This window comes from Rousettus aegyptiacus, unplaced genomic scaffold (genome assembly GCF_014176215.1).
Source record: "Rousettus aegyptiacus isolate mRouAeg1 unplaced genomic scaffold, mRouAeg1.p scaffold_m13_p_14, whole genome shotgun sequence".
NCBI lineage: Eukaryota > Metazoa > Chordata > Mammalia > Chiroptera > Pteropodidae > Rousettus > Rousettus aegyptiacus.
Window position 1 is genome coordinate 33,021,010 of NW_023416289.1, and position 19,572 is coordinate 33,040,581.

The 19,572-nt window shown below is 36.6% G+C and overlaps 1 pseudogene; it reads left to right on the top strand.

Moving 5' to 3' along the window:
- Positions 1-1,436: 1,436 nt before the first annotated feature.
- On the top strand, positions 1,437-2,691 carry LOC107497659 (annotated as a pseudogene).
- The last annotated feature ends 16,881 nt before the right edge of the window (positions 2,692-19,572 follow it).

A 19,572-nucleotide genomic window follows, 5' to 3' on the forward strand; every position in this document is an offset into this window, starting at 1 on the left:
GGGCCGATTGGTTAATTTGTGCTCAGATGGTTACAAAGTGCAAGAGTTGCAATGGGTTACAGGCAGTTACATTTGTTGTTTAGACAGAACAAGTGAAAGGGAGGATGAGTCTTCAGCTAATTTCAAGGTCACCCTCCCCTATGGCTTATGCAGCAAGCATATCTACGGAAGCAAGACAAAGAGCTAATTAGCCTTTTGAGTGAAAATTCCTCTTCAGGCCAAGTCGTGAATACAAAGGAAAAGTTCTTGAAGGAAATTAAAAGGGCTACTCCAATAAACACATGAATGATAAGAAAGTGAAATAGACTTATTGCTAATATGGAGAAAGTTTTAGTGATCTGGATAGAAGATTTAACCAGCCATGTCATTATCTTAAGCCAAAACTAATCCAGAGAAAAATCTTAACTCTCTTCAAGTCTGTGAAAGCTAAGAGGTGAGGAGGCTCATGAGGCTTAAGGAAAGAAGTCATCTCCGAAACATAAAGGTACAAGGTGAATCAAGTGATGATGTGGAAGCTACAGCAAGTTATCTAGAAGATCTAGCTAAGATAATTCATGGCGACTACACTGAGCAACAAATTTTAAATGTAGACAAAACAGTCTTATATTGAAAGAAGATGCCATCTAGAACTTTCATATCTAGAAAGAAGTCAATGCCTGGCTTCAAAGCATCAAAGTACAGGCTAACTCTCTTGTTAGGGCCTAATGCAGCTGGTGACTTTAAGTTGAAGCCAAGCTCATTTGCAAGTCTGAAAATCCTAGGGCCCTTAAGAATTAAATCTACTCTGTGTTCAACAAAGGCTGGATGACAGCATATCTGTTTACAACATTGTTTACTGAATATTTTACGCCCATCTCAGAAAAGATGATTCCTTTCAAAATATCACTGCTTATTGATAATATAATTGGTCACCCAAGAGCTCTGATGGAAAGGTACAAGATTAATGTTATTTTCATGCCTGCTAATACAACAGTCATTGTGCATCCTATATCTCAGATGGTAATTTTGACTTTCAAGTTTTACTATTAAGAAATACATTTTACAAGACTATAGCTGCCATAGATTGTGATCCTTCTGATGGCTTTGGGAAAAATAAATTTAAAACTTTTTGGAAAGAATTCACCATTCTAGATGCCATTAAGAACATTTATATTTAGAAGGATTAAGAATATTACATAAACTTAATTGATAAAACAGCAGCATGGTTTGAGGGGATGAAGTCCAATTTTGAAAGAAGTTTTATTGTAAATAATATGCTATTAAACAGTATCACATGCTACACAGAAAATGTTCTTGAAAGGAAGAGCCAATTAATGAGGAAAGTTTATTGTTTTCTTATTTTGAAAAATTGCCACAGCAGAGGATATCTACATCATCTTGCCTTCATCTAAGATAAGCCTTGTATAGATAAAGAAAGCAGGAGCACTAAGAAGTATTTTATGCATGGGGTTTGTAAGAAAGGAGATAACTGTCACTACTCGCATGACCTCTCTAATAGTCCATACATGTAGTGTGCAAGTATTTTCAGTGAGGGTACTATATTTACAGAGGCCATGCAGATATGAGCATAGCAAGCCATTGAAACAGGAAGAAGTGACTGCTATAGATCTAACTTCAAAATTATCCCTTGCTCTTTCCTCAAGTCCCTCATTAATAGTTGAACTGATCATTGAAATGAATACAGGTGAAGTTGAGTCAAGAAATTCAAACTTTGCAACTATAGGAGCAGGTTGAGAAGACTGGGTAAATGCCATTGAGTTTGTTCTTGGGCAGCCTTACTAAGGCCATATTGCCTTTTCCTGCACTGAAGCACCCCTGCAGGGCTCAGTGCCCAAGGAAGAATCAGAAAAAAAGCAAACAGCAGTGGAAACAAAGACGCAGCTCTGCCCCTATGCTGCAGTGGAAGAGTGCTGATGTGGGGAGAACTATGTGAATTTCCATGGAGACTCCTGTGAATTATGCTAACTATGTGTGGGCTGTAGGTTCTCAACCCAGTGGATGTTACCCACAGATCATAACATATAAAATCTTGCATTGAGCCCCAGGAGGACATGGAGGTCTCTTTTGCTGTCTAGCACTGTTGTGTGGGATCTTCATGGAGGTGGTCAATGAGAAATCTAACCCCAATGAATGCTGCTTTGGTATTCTGTCCAACTGCAACCACACATATCGTCTCAAGTGTATTCACAAGTAGAGGAATGCTAATCAATTTGAGAGCAAGATCATAAAGTCCTACCCGGAATGCCAGATCACATCTAATTTTGCTATTCCAATTGAGTACTGGGTAGAGGAGAAGAAAAGAGAAGCAGAAACTTATTCAGAAATAAAAGCAGGCAATGAGCAACAAGGTGTGCAGGTATTTTGATGAAAGATGTGGGAGATTCCTATCTGGAGGGAACTGTTTTAGTAAGCACGTGTACCCTAATGGCTACAGAGAGGAGCTAGAGAGACAGAAAGTGGAAACATCAAGCAGATATTGGGCCCAATGAAGGAACCACTTCTGGGAGCTCACTGTGGAAAAAGAACAGTATCCCCTTTGACAACAATGAAGATGAAGTTGTCACTTTTGAGCTGGGTGAGATGTTGCTTATGCTTTTGGCTGCAGGTAAAAATAATAGTCTGACAAATTCTGAAGACAACTGGGACTCGTTTCATGATAAGCTTGACGATTTTTGTGATTTGGATCTATAGCAGCTTTGTGTGGCATGTGAACTGGTCTTCCGAGCCTCAGACAGCAGCTGTCCCCTGTCCCAGTGCCTGTGTTTCTCTCTTAGGTAGGCCTATCGACTCCAGGTGTTGTTGTAATAATTTTTACTCGGGGCCTCTCTTCTCAATTCCTCACCTTTCCCCCTAAACATCTGCTATTTTCTCTGTTTAAAAAGTTACAAAAATAAATCTTAAAGTTAATTTTTTTATAACATGAATTTAACTTCAGTTAGTGTAGGTTTCATTACATCATCTTGTTTTCAGCTATACACAGTTTTAGGGTGTTTATGGACTTTCCATACCCATTTTGAGGATTCTAGGTTCAAAAGTAATAGAACTGACCCTGCTTTAGGGTCTAAGAATAGGGGTGATGGGCGAAGGATTTAAATTGTGGCAAGTAGCCTTCTGCTACAGACTTAAGAGGTAAATACTTGAGGTTTCAGGTGAAATCTGCATATCTGTGTTTTTACATCTGTTCCCTACCCTGTTATCCCCACCCTGTGCTTTCATTCTGTGGTTTTGGTCTCTTGTTTAATTACACACAGTAATACCACTGGGTAACCAGAACCAGGTTTGAATGTGTTGAGATTTTTACCATGACAGGAAAATTGTGAAAAAACACATATAAAAGGTGTAATGGCATAAAAGAAATGCAGAGTTGGAAGTTGAATCCCAAGGGCTGATAGACTTGGCATGAGTGTGATAAGCTCCTCGTCCCTGCATAGATGCAGTATTCTTAGTGTCTTCAGAAAACATTGGTTTAGTGGCTTCAACCTAGTGTGGCAAACAGATCTTGCAAAACAAAGCAGTATGTTGGTAGCTGTTAATAGAGCAGCGCTAGCTCTGTCTGTCTAAAGAGAGAAATGAGCCTAGCCATAGAGAGTTAAAGCTATATGATTATCCCATGCATTAACACAAACTAGGTCTTGGATACACGGTTGTATTTAATGTGTAATGGTCTCCTAGTCTTTCCAGTCCTGGCACTTTTTGACGAAACTTTGTCCTAGTTTGTTGATTTTTTTATTTCTTTTTATGGGCATTTGCCTGATTCCATCCCTGAGCTTTGCAGGTAAAAACACGTAATTCAAGACTATGGTCTAAGGTGTCAGGGCCGAGCTGATCATGTTGGCTGTCTCTAATGTCAGGGTCAGGGATATTGCTGACTGAGAAGGGAAGGTTCAATGGTGTAATGCCAAGTTGGAAGAATGCACAAGAGGCAGACATGAGAATGAAATGGCAGGCACCGACTTTATTGTGTGGAGCTCACTTCTGCTGAGAAGTGTAGTTCTATTGGGGAGTGCAGACTATTGCACGGGGTGTGCAGTCTTGTGTGCACTTCTCCTGCTCCTCTTTCTCGTGCTACCCTTCTCCTCTCCCATTCTCTCCTCCAGGAGACTGCATGACTCCTCATATAGCAGAGTACAATAGTGGCCTTCAGCCACACATGCATGATACAATAAGCTGAAGTATGTTTACATATTTCCTAAATCTGGGGTCCTATTCCTAGCTGCAGGCCTGGATCACAGCCAGACCTTGGACCAGCCAGACGTTGGGCCAGTCAGGCCTGGTGCCCACCTAAGGGGTTTCTTGTAGTGGAGTAATTATTTTGCAGTAATAAGTCACACTTTTTCACTAAAGAAGAGGGTGTTGTAAACCTTGAGATGAGTTAAATTGTTAGAAGAATTTCCTGATTGTAAATTTTTGCAAAAATTTTGTAAATTTTTGTATTTTCTCTATTTCCTGAAAATAACTTGGAGATGCTCCCAAATAGTCCATCTATCACTTTCCTTGGATCCCACCAATTCTTTCACTTTAAGAGAAAACAAGTCATTCTTATAAAGGTCTCTGTATTTTGTAGGTGCTCTTTTCTAAGATGCACTTTCCCCCTCCCCAAGAAAAAAATACAATTTAAATAAAATCATTAAAAGGGGTATTCTGTTAAAGATGGCAGAGTACATAAACTAACTGTACTTGCCTCCTCTGACGACCACATCAAAATTGCAACTAAACTACAGAACAACAATCATAGGGAGTTGCATAAAGTTGGGCTGAAGTAAAGTCCTACAACTGGGAACACACAGAAGAGGCCACCTTGAGACTGGTAGGAAGGGAAGAGATGTGGAACTGTCAGGTCCCACACCTGAATGTGTAGGTCGAGAATCAGAAGAAATAGCTCAGCTGCAGAGATCTTCCCAGAGGAGTTTGGGGTCCCTGCCCATACCAGGCTCTGCAACCCAGGGTTCCAGTGCCAGGAAGGGAAGTCCCCACAATTTCTGGCTGTGAAAACTGGAAGATGTTGTGGCTGAGTGAGATGGGGGGCCACAGGAGTCACAGACATTCCTCTTAAGGGACCCACACAAGTGGACTTACTGCTGACAGATTTGCTCACTTTGAGCTTCAGTGCTGGAACAGCAGCCTGAAAGACACCATGGACATGAGGGAAGGCTTCAAATCAAGGGCTGAAGGGGTAGCTTTCTCTGAGACAAAAGTGCTGGCAGAGGACATAATTCCTTTGTTCAGCACATCCAAAGACGACACACCCAAAGGGCATACTGGGCAGGCACAAGAGCCCTGATAAAATGAAACCTGTTCCATAGGGTCAGCCCCTGAACAACAGCTCCTCCACTGTAGTCACTGGCCAGTCCTCACAACTAATCAGCCCAAGGGTCAGTCCCTCTCATTGATGTTCAAAGCAATCAAGGCTCAAATAAAATAGGAGGGCACACACAACCCATACAAGCAACACACCTGAAGTACCCAGACTGTGCCCCTGGGCCCACAGAACACTTACTACATAAGGCCACTCTACTAAGACTGGGAAACAAAGCTCTACCTAATACATAGAAACAAAACACAAAGAGGCAGCCAAAATGAGGAGACAAAGAAATGTGACCCCAAATGAAAGAACAGAACAAAGCTCCAGAAAAAGGACTAAACAAAATGGAAACAAGCAATCTACCAGACATAGAGTTCAAAACACTGGTTATAAAGATGCTCAATGAACTTAAGGGAAGAGTGATGAACTCAGTGAGAACTTTAACAAAGATATAGAAAATATAAAAATGGAGATAGAAAACAAAAAAGAACTAGTCAGAAATAAAGATTACAATTACTGAAATGAAGAATACCTTAGAGGGAATCAATAGTAGATTACATGAAGCAGAGGATCAAATCAGCTATTCAGAAGATAAGGTAGCAGAAAACACCAATCAGAACAGCAACAAGAAAAATAATCTGAAAAAATGAGGATAAGTTAAGGGGTTTCGGGACAACATCAAGTGTACTAATTTACATCATAGGAGTACCAGAAGGAGAAGAGAGAGAACAAGGAATTGAAAATCTATTTCAAGAAATAATATTTTAAAACTTCCCTAACCTGGCAAAGGAAATAAACATACAAGCTCAGGAAGTGCATAGTCTCAACCAAGATGAACCCAAAGAGGCCCATACCAAGACACATCATAATCAAAATGACAAAGGTTAAAGACAAAGAGAGAATCTTAAAAAACAGCAAGAGAAATACAGTTACAGAAACTTTGCAAACCAGAAGGGACTGGTACAGAATATTCAAAGTGGTGAAAAGAAATGATCTACCACCAAAATTATTCTACCTTTTTTACCCTGAAAAACTATCATTTAGACTGGAAGTACAAATAAAGAGCTTCCCAGATAAGAAAAAGCTAAAGAGTTAATCACCACCAAGCCAGTACTACAGGAAATGCTGGAGGAACTTCTTTAAGAAGAAGAAAAATGAGATTAAAAATATGAAAAATAAAATGGCAATAACTATATGTCTAGTAGCAATTATTTTAAATATAAATGGATTAAATTCTCCACTCAAAAAGCATGGGGTCTTTTGGTTGAATGGAGAAGAAAACAAGACCCTTACATATGCTGCCTATGAGACACACTTCAGATCAAAAGACACACACAGACTGAAAGTGAGGAGATGTAAAAAGATGTTTCATGAAAATGGAAACGAGCAAACAAAAAAGCTGGAGTAGCAACACTTATACCAGACAAAATGGACCTTAAAACAAAACAAAGTCTATAACAAGAAACAAAGACGGACCCAAAGATTCCACTTCTGGCTATTTATGCAAAAAAACAAAAAAACAAAAAAAAACAAAAAAAAACCAAAACGCTACTTCGAAGAGACGTGAGAGCCCATATATTCACTGCGACATTATTTACAATAGTCAATATACGGAGGCTACTTGGGTATCCATTCATGGGTGAATGGATAAAGAGGTAGTATATAGATAAAATGGAATATCACTCAGCCCTAAAAAAACAAAATTTGAAATATTGCCATCTGCAACAATATGGATGGACCTAAAGGGTATTATGCTGAGTGAGTGGTATAAGTCAGACAGAGAAAGACAAATGCCATATGATTTCACTTACATGTGGAATTTAAAAAACAAAATAAATTAACAAACAAAACGGAAACAAACTCATAGATACAGAGAACATTCTGATGGTTGCCAGATGGGAGGGGGTTGGAGGGATGGGTAAAAAAGGAGAAGGGATTAAGAACTACAAATTGGTAGTTACAAAATAGTCACAAGGATGTAAAGTATAGCATAAGGAATATAGTCAATAATATTGTAAAAGCTATGTATGCGTCAGATGAATACTAGACTTCTTGGGGCAATCACTTTGTAAGTTATATAAATATCTAATGACTATGTTATACACCTGAAACTAATATAATTTTGTATATCAACTATAATTGAAAAACTTCTTTTTAATTTTTTAAAACAGATAGTGACCAGAGGGGAGGGTGGAGGGCGGAAAATTTTTAAAATAAAATGTTAAATTAATTAATTATTTTTTTTAAGAGGAAAAAAAAGAAATAGGGCCTTTGGGGAGTAATTAGATCATGAGGACAGAGCCCTCATGTATGGAATTAATGCCCTTATAAAAGAAGCTCAAGAATGATCCCTGCCACTTCCACCATGAGGTTACACTGAGAAGACTGCTGTAAGGAAGCAAGGTCTCTCACCAGTCACTGAATCTGCCAGTGCCTTGATCTTGGTCTTCCCAGTCTCCAGAACTATGAAAACTAAATTTCTGTTTTTTATAACCTGCCCAGTCTATGGCCTTTTGTCATAGCAGCCTTAATGAACCAAGACACTGTTCTTTTCTAAAATGGGCCTTTATTGCTCTAAATTTCTAAGGGTCCAGAAGTTAATCCATTTCAATAACTGTTCTGGGTGCTCTTGAAAAAGATGTGTATCCCGATGTTTGTGGGGTAGAATGCTCTATAAATGCCAATTCATTCAAGTCAGTTGATAGTGTTGTTCACATCTTCCGTATCTTACAGATTTTCCAACTAATTTGTCAAATGATGAAAACAATACAATTTAGTAATGACTTTGATATCCTTTACTCAAGGAAAAACAACTCATGGCTCATGGGAATACAGTGCCTCAAACGCAGTGTAGCACCCTTCGTAAGGGATTTTAGACAAGAGTGAGTTTTATAGAACTTTAGAAGTGGCAACATGAAAACAGGCAATAATTGGCTAGCAGGCTGGAAATTTCTTTATAGGACCAGCAGTCAGGTTCTATTTTCTAGGGTAAGGTAAGCTAGCTAAAGCTGATTTGGAGGATCGTGATTAGTGTATGTTAGGTTTCCTTGACAACGAAGCATTTCCAATAGGTGCAGGATAACAGGTTTAGATTTGTGACTGGGTTGGGACACTGGAGCAGACTCCATTTTGTGGTTCCTGACATATAAATTAAATTTAATAAATATTTCTATAAATTGTTGATGAGAAGTGTTGAGGTATCCAACTATAACTGTGAATTTGTCTTCTTTCAATATTTTTAGTTTTTACCCTTCACATATTTTGATAGTTTATTATTATTAAATGAATTTTTTCCCTGGTGTTATTCTTTGCTCTGAATTATACTTCATCTGATATTAATATAGTCCACTTCAGAATGATATGTATTTTTTATCCTTTTACTTTCAACATCTTAGTGTCTTTGTAGATATTATATATAGTTGTGATTTTGCTTTTTTAACCAATCCGAAAACCTCTGCCTTTTAATTAAAGTATTTAGACCACTTTTATTTAATGTGATTTAATGCTATTCTCCATTTTAAATCTACTATCTTCATAATTTCTACTTGTTGCATTTATCCTTTGTCCTCTTTTTCCTGTCTTATATATCCTTTTGGATTAATTAAATGTCATTTTAGTATTTTACTTTTTCTCCTGTTGGTTTATTAGCTACAAGTCATGTTTATCATTTTATCATTTTAGTGGTTGTTTTAGTATTGTATCTCTTTAATTTATTACAATTTACCCTTCGATGATATTATAACACTTCACATAAAGTTTAGGACCTTACAAAATGTACTTCCATTGTTCTGCTCCCAACTTTTTATGCTATCATTTTGTATAATTTTCTTCTAATATTGTACATGGCACATTGCATTATTACCTTTGCTTTAAACTGTAAATTAACTTTTTACATTCTTTAAATAATTAAAAATTTTAATGTTTATTAATGCAGTTACCATTTTGAGTGCTCTTCATTCCTTTGTGTAATTCCAAAGTTGCATCTATGTAACTTTAATTCTACTCAAAGGCATTTCTTTAACATTTTTTTGAAGTGCTGATGATAAATTCTTTCAGCTTTTGTACATCTAAAAATGAATTTTGTCTTTGTTTTTAAAGATATTTTGCTGAGTTCACTTTTTTCTTTCAATACTTTAAAGATGCTGCTCCACTGCTTTCTTATTTGCCTTGTTTCCAGTGAAAAATCTGCTGTCATGCTTAGCTTTATTCCTCTGCCATAAGTTTTCTCAGGCTGCTTTTACGGTTTTCTTATTATCACTCGTATTGTGAAATCGATCATGATGTGCTTTGGTTTAGTTTTCTTCCAATTTATTGTGCTTGGGGTTCATCAGAATGCTTGGACTTAGGGGTTTGTGGTTTTTATCATATTTGGAATATTTTCAGCCAATTTTTCCTCAAATATTTTTTTCTGTACTCCTGCTCTCACTTGAGGATTACAGCATATATATGAGGCAGCTTAAAGTTGTCCACAGTTGACTGGTACTTAATTCATTTCTTTCTCTCAATATTTTTTCTCTCATTGTTTCGTTTTGGATAGTTTTTATTACCTTGACTTCAAGTTCATTAATCTTTTCTTCTGCAATAGTTTGTTGGCTTTAATCTCATCTGGTGTATTTTTCATTTGAGACATTTAGTTTTCGTCTTGAGAAGTTCAATTTGGATCTTTTTTATATATTCCATGTCTCTACTGCACATGTTTAATATCTTCTCTAGCTTTTTTTCATATGGAATACAGTTATAATATCTACTTTAATATGTATGTCTATGAATTCTATTATCTGTGTACATTCTGGGTCAGTTTTAATTGCTTTTTCTCATTATTATGAGCCATATTTTCCTGTTTCTTTACATGCCTTATAAGATTTTATTGATGCCAAATATTGCTAATTTTACATTGTTGGGTTCTGGACTTTTTGGTATTTCTATAAGTACTCTTGAACTATGTTCTGGAATACAGTTAAGTAATAGCTTGATCCTTTCAGGTCTTGCTTTTAAGGATTGTTATTCAACACTAAAAAGCACTTATTCAGGGCTAATTTTTCTCTGATACTGAATCAAAACCATCTACCAAATGCCAACTAAATTATGAGATTTTTCCAATTTGGCTGGTAGAGCAATTCACTTTTCTTGGCCCTGAGCTATGAGGATTATTCCCTCTAATATTTTCAGATGGTTATTTATCCACCCTCAAGTAGATTTCACCCACATACATTTATCAATACTCCATTGATTATTTGAGAAGCATCCTCTACAGATCTCTGGAATTCTCTCTCTGTTGAGCACTCTTCTATCCAATACTCTACCCTGTACACTTTAGTTTCCTTGGCTTCTCTGCATTCCTAGCACCATCTCCTCAACTCAGGATGATTGCCAGCTCTAACTGGGTTCCCCCCTCTTGCACGATGCCTAGAAGCTCTTTCCAAGCAGTCAGCTAGGTCAGTTTTAGGGTTCATCTCATTCATTTCCCTTCTCTCAGGAATTACCATCCTTTGCTTTCTGATATCTAGTGTCTTGAAGACCATTGGTTCAAACACATTGACCCACTTTTATAAATTATTTCAAGCAGGAGAGTTAATCTGGTCCCTTTTATTTCATTTAAGGCAAAGACCAAAGTGGCCATTAGTTTTATCAACCTTTATTATCCAAACTCATTGCTTTCTGGGTTGCAATTATATTTTGGCTAGTTAGGATGTTTGAAATATTTTATAAAGTGCGCATGATTACAAAAAGGTATAAAAGTGAATCAGAAGTACAAAAACCAGTTTATAACAGATAAGCTGAGCTGAGGCCCTGACTACAGGGGAGTCTTGCAGAACATGTAACTGCCATCTTCCTTGAGAACCTGAGGAGAGCCATATCTTGGAACGTGAAGGCCTCCCAGGCATAGAAAGAGACTCGAGATGCTAGGACACCCAAAAATAAGAGTCCATCATGATCACACTCTCTGACCATCAAACATATTAATATGCACCCACATCTCACATTAAATATAATGTATATAATCGGTAGATGAAAACAGTTTCTCAAGAAAATTGACTTTTGCTTATGTCAAACCTTACTAACATGCTAAGAATGAATCAACAATATAACAAAGTATACCAGTTCAAAAAGTGTATGAAAAAAAGATATTTCATATCCTTCAAAGTAGACAGCTTACATAAAGAGCTGGGTTTTTTAAATAAAATACTTGTGTTACGAGTGCAGCTTCAGTTCACACGGTCATAAAAATGTCAATTTCTATGAGAAAATTAGAAAAGAAAGGGCCTAAGATGTACCAGATAATTGATCACAAATTTTAAAACTCTATAACCAATATGCAAATGATTAAGATCCATTTTTTTGGGCAATTAATGATAATTTTTAAAAGATTTCATTTGCCAAAAGCAATGTCCTAGAGAATGCACTACTTAAATAAACTTCAATATTTAAACACATCACTGACATATTCTGTCAAAATGCAGGTTTTGATTCAATAAGTCCAGAGGTTGAGGGGCAAAAGATTCTGCATTCTAACAAGCCCCTCAGGGAAGCTAAGGATGCTGACCTTGGACATTACAGGCATTAATGTGAAAGCTTGAAGCTGGTAAACAGGGGTCAGGAGCAGAACACCAATTGCCCATTTCAGATGAAGATGAAAAAATAAGATCCAACTATATCATGTCAGCAAAAACCCCATATTAAATACACTAATATATGTAGAATAAAATTAAAAATTTGGAGAAAAAGATATGCAATACAAACACTAAAAAAAACGATGGTGGTTATATTACTATCAGACAAAGCAGATATCAAGCAAGGATAATTAACAAGAATAAAGAAGGACATTAGATAATGATAAAAGAAGACCCTGAATTGCCAAAGCCATCCTGAGAAAAAAAGAACAAGGCTAGAGGTATCACTCTGCCCAACTTCAAATTATACTACAAAGTGACAGTAATCAAACAGCATGGTATTGGCGGCAAAACAGACACATGGACCAGTGGAACAGAATCGAGAGTCCCGAAGTAAACCCATATTTATATGGGCAAGTAATTTTCAACAACAACAAAAAAAGCCAAAAACATACAGTGGAGAAAGGAAAGCCTCTTCAATAAATGGTGCTGGGAAAACTGGAAAGCCACCTGCAAAAGAATGAGACTAGACTGTTGTCTATCACCACACACCAAAATTAACTCAAAATGGATTAAGGACCTGTATATAAGACCTGAAACAATAAAATGCATAGAAGAAAACATAGCAATGAAACTCAAGGACCTTGGATTTAAAGAGGATTTTATGACTTTGACCTCAAAGACCAGGGAAATAAAAGCAAAAATAAATGGATGGGACTACATCAAACTAAAAAGCTTCTGCTCAGCAAAAGAAACCATCAACAAGGTAAAGAGACAGCCATCAGAATGGGAAAATATATTTGCAAACAATGCCTCCAATAAAGGCCTAATATCCAAAATATACAAAGAACTCATATGACTCAATAACAACAAAAAACACAAACAATCTGATCAAAAACTGGGCAGATGATTTGAGCAGACACTTCTCCCCAGAGGACACACAAATGGTCAAAAAACATAAAAAGATGCTCAACATTGCTAGCTATTAGAGAAATGCAAATCAAAACCACAATGAGATACCATATCACAACTGTTAGAATGGCTATAATCAACAGAACAAGTAATGCTGAAGAGAATGCAGAGAAAAAAGAATCCTCATACACTGCCGGTGGGACTGCAAATTGGTACAGCCACTATGGAAAACAGTATGGAGGTTCCTCAGAAAACTAAGAATTGATCTACCATATGATCCAGCAATCCCTCTACTGGGTGTTTACCCCAAAGACTTAAAATCATATCCATAAAGATATTTGCATACCAATCCTCATTGCAGCATTATTTATGGTGGCCAGGACATGGAAGCAACTGCAGTGTCCTACGATAGATGATTAGCTAAAGAAGCTGTGGTACATATATACAATGGACTATTACTCAGCTATAAGAATAGCTGAAATACTGCCATTTGCAACAACATGGATGGAATTCAAGATAATCATGCTAAGCAAAATAAGCCAGACAGAAAAAGTTGAAAATCACATGATATCACTTATATGTGGGATATAAACCTAAAAGCAATAAAGGAACAGGATAAACAAACAGACTCTTGGACATGGACTATAGGCTAGTGGTTACCAGAGGATAGAGGGTGGAGGAGGGGGTGAGGTAGGTGAGGTAAAGGGGGTCAAATATAAGGGGTAGGGGAAGGGTGAAGTGGGTAAAGGGGATCAAATATATGTAGCTGAAAGAAACTGGACTTTGAGTAGTAAACACACAATAGAATATACAGATGTTAAATATAATGTACACCTGAAAATTATATGAGTCAAAACCTGATAAACAAAGGATAAAATGGAAAAATTCACAATTAGAGTTGAAGACTTAAACATTCCTCTCTCAATAACCAATAGAACAAGTAAATAGAAAATTAGCAAGGATATAGAAAACCTGAACACCATCCGACTAGATCTAATTGTCATTTATAGAACACTCTACCTGACAAAAGTAGATTTATATTTTTTCCAAGTGCATATGGAACTTCATCAAGATAGAAGATATCCTTGGTCATAAAACAAACTTTAACAACTGTCAAAGAATTGAAATCATTCAAAGTAAATCATACAAAGTCACACTAGCTGACCATATTATGCAGAATTCTAATATACCCCCCAAAATTTTTCTACTCACTGGTGTACAATCGTATATAATCTCTGAGATTGTAATTATGATGGGATATCACTCCAATGATTAGCTTCAACAGCCGACTTTAAGAAAGGGAGATTATCTGGGTGGGCCTAACCGATTGGGATCTAGAGGTCAGAAGCAGAGGAAGTCAAGGACTCAAACTGTAAGAGTATTTTCGATGGAGGGAGATTCACTATCGATGGCTTTGAAGGTGGACTGGACCACACGGCATGACATGCAGGTGGACTTTAGGGACTAAGAATGATCCAACAAGGAAAAGTGAATGGCCTCAGTCCCACAACTGCCAGGAACTGAATTCTGCCACAATAACATGAGCTTGGAAGAGGATCCAGTTCTCCAGATGAGAACACATTTCCACAGACACATCGATTTCAGCCTTGTGAGAACCTGAGCAGAAAACTCAGACACACTGTTCCTGACTTCTCACCTATAGAACTGTGAGCTGTTGTTTTAACCCACTAAGTGTATGGTAATTTCTTACATAGAAAACTAATGTACTGACCATAAGAAAAGAAAACTATGAATCAGTAACAGAAAGATGACAGGAAAATCTCCAAACACTTGGGAAATAAACAATGCAAGTCAAATAATTCGTGATTCCAGGGAAATCAGAAAATGTTTTTAATCAATCAAAAATGAAGCATATAATATATCAAAATATGTGGGAAGTAGCTAAAGCAGTCTTTTGAAGAAAGTGTACAATCTCAAATGCTTATATCAGAAAATAAGGAATGTCTCATGCAGAAAAAATATGGAGATATAGAATGTAGCATGGGGAAGATGGTTAACAGTGTTGTAATAAATATGTAAGGGGGAACAGGGGTACTAGATTTAGTGGAGTGATCACTTTGGAAGTTATATGGATCTCTGATCACTACGCTATACAACTGAAACTGGTATATTATTGTATGCCAAGTATAAGTGAAAAAAACTTATTGAATTGTACAATGTAAATACTAGCAACTAATCATCTATTTCAATAAAGATTTTAAAAATGCCTCAGAGTGATGTAAGCATCATGGCTGTGTGAAGAGACCTCCAGGTCTCTCCACTTGAAGTTACAACAAGTTGGACAGCTATGATTCAAAAAAGGACTCCCCGTTCAACACACAAACATGTCTGAGAGATCCTGGCATTGAGACATCTGAAGGTAGGCATATCAGAGCAAACAAGGGAGATAAGATGGGGGGAAGGACAGATACAAGAGCCACAGGTGCAGTCCAGCACTCGCTGGTTTCTCAGCCCATGGAACAACAGTGAAGGGTTGAGGTGCAACCCACACTGGGCAGACCAGAAGGGCAGATGCAGCAATCCAGCCTGAATGGCCAGTATACACTGAGACTGAAGCCGAGGTCAAGGGCAGAGAACTGGTTCAAAGGATGGCAGCAACCTACAAACACCATCACCAAGCATACAAAACCACAGTCACAGGAGTCCACCCCAACCTACTGTGGCCCACCTAGCACTGCAGCACTTGCTCAGCAGATCATTGAGGGACAGCAACTTCCAGCCTAAGTGCTTTATACTCATTGCAGTTTACCTGCTTGGAAAAAACGGGAGCTGCAAGCTAACTCACTCACCTACCTACTCCTCCCCCACCCATCCCGAGGAGCCTGATAGAGGCAGCTGGGACATCTCAGACTGAGCAGCATGGCTGGCAGCTTCTGGCTGAAGGAAAATAGTGCTGGCCAGGAGACCCTTAGCCCTCCACATCCCACCACCGGCCTGGTACCCTGAGACTGTGACCTAGTGGTAAAGAGGACGCCCACCTCTTTGGGGAATGAGAGTTATTTTCCATGGCTGAGTAGACATCACTGACACCCAGAAGTCTCAATAACGTTGGTAGGAAAAAAAAAAAAAAAAAAAAAAAAATTGCACTATAGCACCACCTACTGGAAAACAAAAGAAACACCTCTACTTACCAACCTGCTAAACAGTTAAGAGATTTAAAAAAAAAAAAAAAAAAGTAATCCATCAAGGACCAGGAATAATCAAGGTGGCAAGATAGCTTAGAAAGAAAATGAGACATCTCTAGAAAATAAAGACATGGAAGATCGTGATTTAAATAGAAAATTCAAGATCGCAGTTCTGAAAAAACAAGTACACGAAAACTCAGAAAGGCAGTTCAATGAGTTCAAAAATAAAATCCATGAACATTTACCAAAGTATTTACCAAAGAGATTAAAACTATAAAAAGAACCAAATAGATTCTGGAGCTGAAGAACTCAGTAAATGAGAACAAGAATAATTAGAGAACGGAAGAAATAGACCAGATGGAGGAATTAGTCACATAGAAGATAGAAATCTAGAAATGACTCAGGTGGAAGAAGAAAGAGAATTGAAACTTAAAGAAAGAATGAACATTATGAGAATTGTCTGATACCATTAGAAAGAGCAATATAAGAATAATGGGTATACCAGAAGGAGAAGAGTGAAAGAAAGAAACTGAGAGCCTATTTAAACAAATAATCAATAAAACTTCCCAATCTATGGAAAGAGGTGAATCCTTGATTCCAAGAAGCTAAAAGAACGCCTAATTATCTAAATGAAAAATGACCTTCTCCAAGGCACATTATATTAAAGCTGTCAAAAGTTAAAAACAAAGAAAAAAATTCTCAAGGCAGACAGGGAAAAGAAGGCAGCAACCTATAAAAGAAACCCCATTAGATTATCATAGGATTTTTTAAGATACCCTATGAGCTAAGAAAAAGTGGAATCAAATATTCAAAATATTGCATGAGAGAAATCACCAGCCAAAAAAATATTATATATCCAGCAAAGTTCTCTTTAGATATTAGGGAGAAGTAAATGATTTTCCAGACAAACAGAAGCTGAGGGAATTGATTACCAAAAAACCTGCATTACAAGAAATGCCAGAGAAAGGAGCTCTTTTATCTGAAACAAACAAACAAAAAAATAAAAGGATATAAAGATGCGAGTAAGAAGACAAACAGAAGCAGAAAATTGCAACCCTTGTTCAGAATGGAGTATTAAAAATTTAAATACCTCATAAAGATTAAAAGAGGTTAATGTTTTTTTTTAAAAAAAAAAGCTATTGCAATTTGGAAAATAATGCACAGTGTTAAAAAAGATAATTTGTGACAACAACAACAAAAAAACATAAAAAGGGATTGGAAAGGTACTGAATTTGCACAAGCGAATGAAGATAAGATTCATTCGGGGGGGGGGAAAGGATTATTTGTACATATTAAAAGTTTTTTGCAAAAACATAATACTACTCACAAAACAAAAATCTATAACAGAACTAAAGGGAGAAACTGACAAAAACACAATTACAGTAGGGGTCTTAAATACTCACTGACACAATAAATAGATCCAAACAGAAAAACTAATAAGAAAAAGTTGGCTTTATATTTTTATTAGATTTATTGGGGTGATGTTGGTTAATAAAATTATACGTTTCAAGTGTACAATTCAGTAACAAATCATCTGTATATGGCATTGTATATTCACCAACCAAAGTCGAACTTCCTTTTGTCACCATTTGACCCCTTTTACTCTTATTTACCTCCCTCCTTCTCTCTTTCCCTCTGGTAACTGCTAAACTGTTGCCTTTGTCTATGAGTTTTTGTTTGTCTTGTTCATTTATTGCTTTCAGTTCTATATTCCACATATGAATGAAATTATATGGTTCACTGCAGCATTATTCATGGAGGCTAAGACATGCAAACAACTGAAGATGATTGGATAAAGATGTGGTACATATATACAATGGAATATATATTCAGCCATAAGACAAGATGAAATACTGCTATTTGGGACAACATGGATAGATCTTAAGATTATCATACTAAGCAAAATAAGTCAGACAGAAAAAGTTAATGAAATATTGGTGTTAAATGACACATTGGACTAAATGGACATAGCCAATATTTACAGAGCTTTTAACACCAGAACATCAGAATATACATTTTTCTCTAGTGCACATGGAACATTCACAAGACAAGTCTCAACGAAGTCAAGAAGGTTGAAATCATACCAAGCATATTCTCTAACCACAACAACTTGAAATTAGAAATCAACTGCAAAAAGAAACCTGGAAAAACCACAAGTGTGGAGATTAAACAACATGCTAGTGGACAGCTACTGGGTCAAAAAAAAAAATTTTTTAAGAAATCAAAAGATACCTATAAACAAATGAGAATGACATTACAACATATAAAAATTAGGGGATGCATCAATAGAGAGAAGTTAATACTATTACAGGCCTATCTCAAGAAACAAGAAAAGTGTCAAATAAACAATCTAACATTTACCTTAAAGGATTAGTAAAAGAAGAACAATTTAAAAAAGAAATTGAAGAAGATACAAATAAATGGAAGAATATACCATGCTCATGGGTAGGAAGAATCAACATCGTTCACATGGTCATACTACCCAAAGCAATCTATAGATTCAATGCAATCCTTATTAAAAAATCAATGGAATTTTTCACAGGACTAGAATACATAATCCAAAAATGTATATGCAACATAAAAGATCCCAAATAGCCATGGCAATCTTGAGAAAGAAGAACAAAGTTGGAGGTTTCACTATACCTGATATCAAACTATACTATAAGCCCATAGTAATCAAAACAGCATGGTACTGGCATAAAAACAGATATATTGATCAATGGAACAGAACAGACAGCCCAGAAATAAATCCATGTCTGTAAACTCATTTATTATATGACAAAGGAGGCAAGAATATACAATGGGGTAAAGACAGTCTCTTCAATAAATGGTGCTGGGAAAATTGGACAGATACATGCAAAAATATGAAACTGGACCACCTTCTTACATCATATATGAGAATAGACTCAAAATAGATTAAAGACTTAAATGTAAGACCCAAAACCATAAAACTTTTAGAAGAAAATATAGGCAATAAACTCTCTGATATTGCTCTTAGTAATTTCTTTTCAGATATATCTCCTTGGGCAAAGGAAACAAAAGAAAAAATAAACAAATGGGACTACATCAAACTACAAAGTTTTTGCCACAGAGAAGGAAACCATCAACAAAACGAAAAGACAACCTACTGAATGGGAGAAGATAGTCACCAATGATACAACCAATAAGGGGTTAACATCCAAAATATATAAAGAACTCATACAGCTCAACCAAAAAAAAAAAAATCCAATTGAAAAATGGGCAGAAGACCTAAATTGATATTTCTCTAAAGAGAAAATATAGATGGCCAATAGACATGAAAAGGTGCTTGAGGTCACAAATCAGAGAAATGCAAATTAAAACCACAATAATATGTCAAATGATATATCACTTCACACCTGTCAAAACAGCTATCATCAATAAATCAAAGTACAGGAGTTGGTGAGGACGAAAAGGGAACCTCACTCACTGTTGGTAGCATTGCAAATTGGTACAGCCACTACAGAACACAGTCTGTAGGCTCCTCAAAAAATTAAAAATGGATATACCTTTTGACTCAGCAATTGCACTCCTGAGTATTTATCCAAAGAAAACCAAAACACTTATTTGTAAAGATCTATGT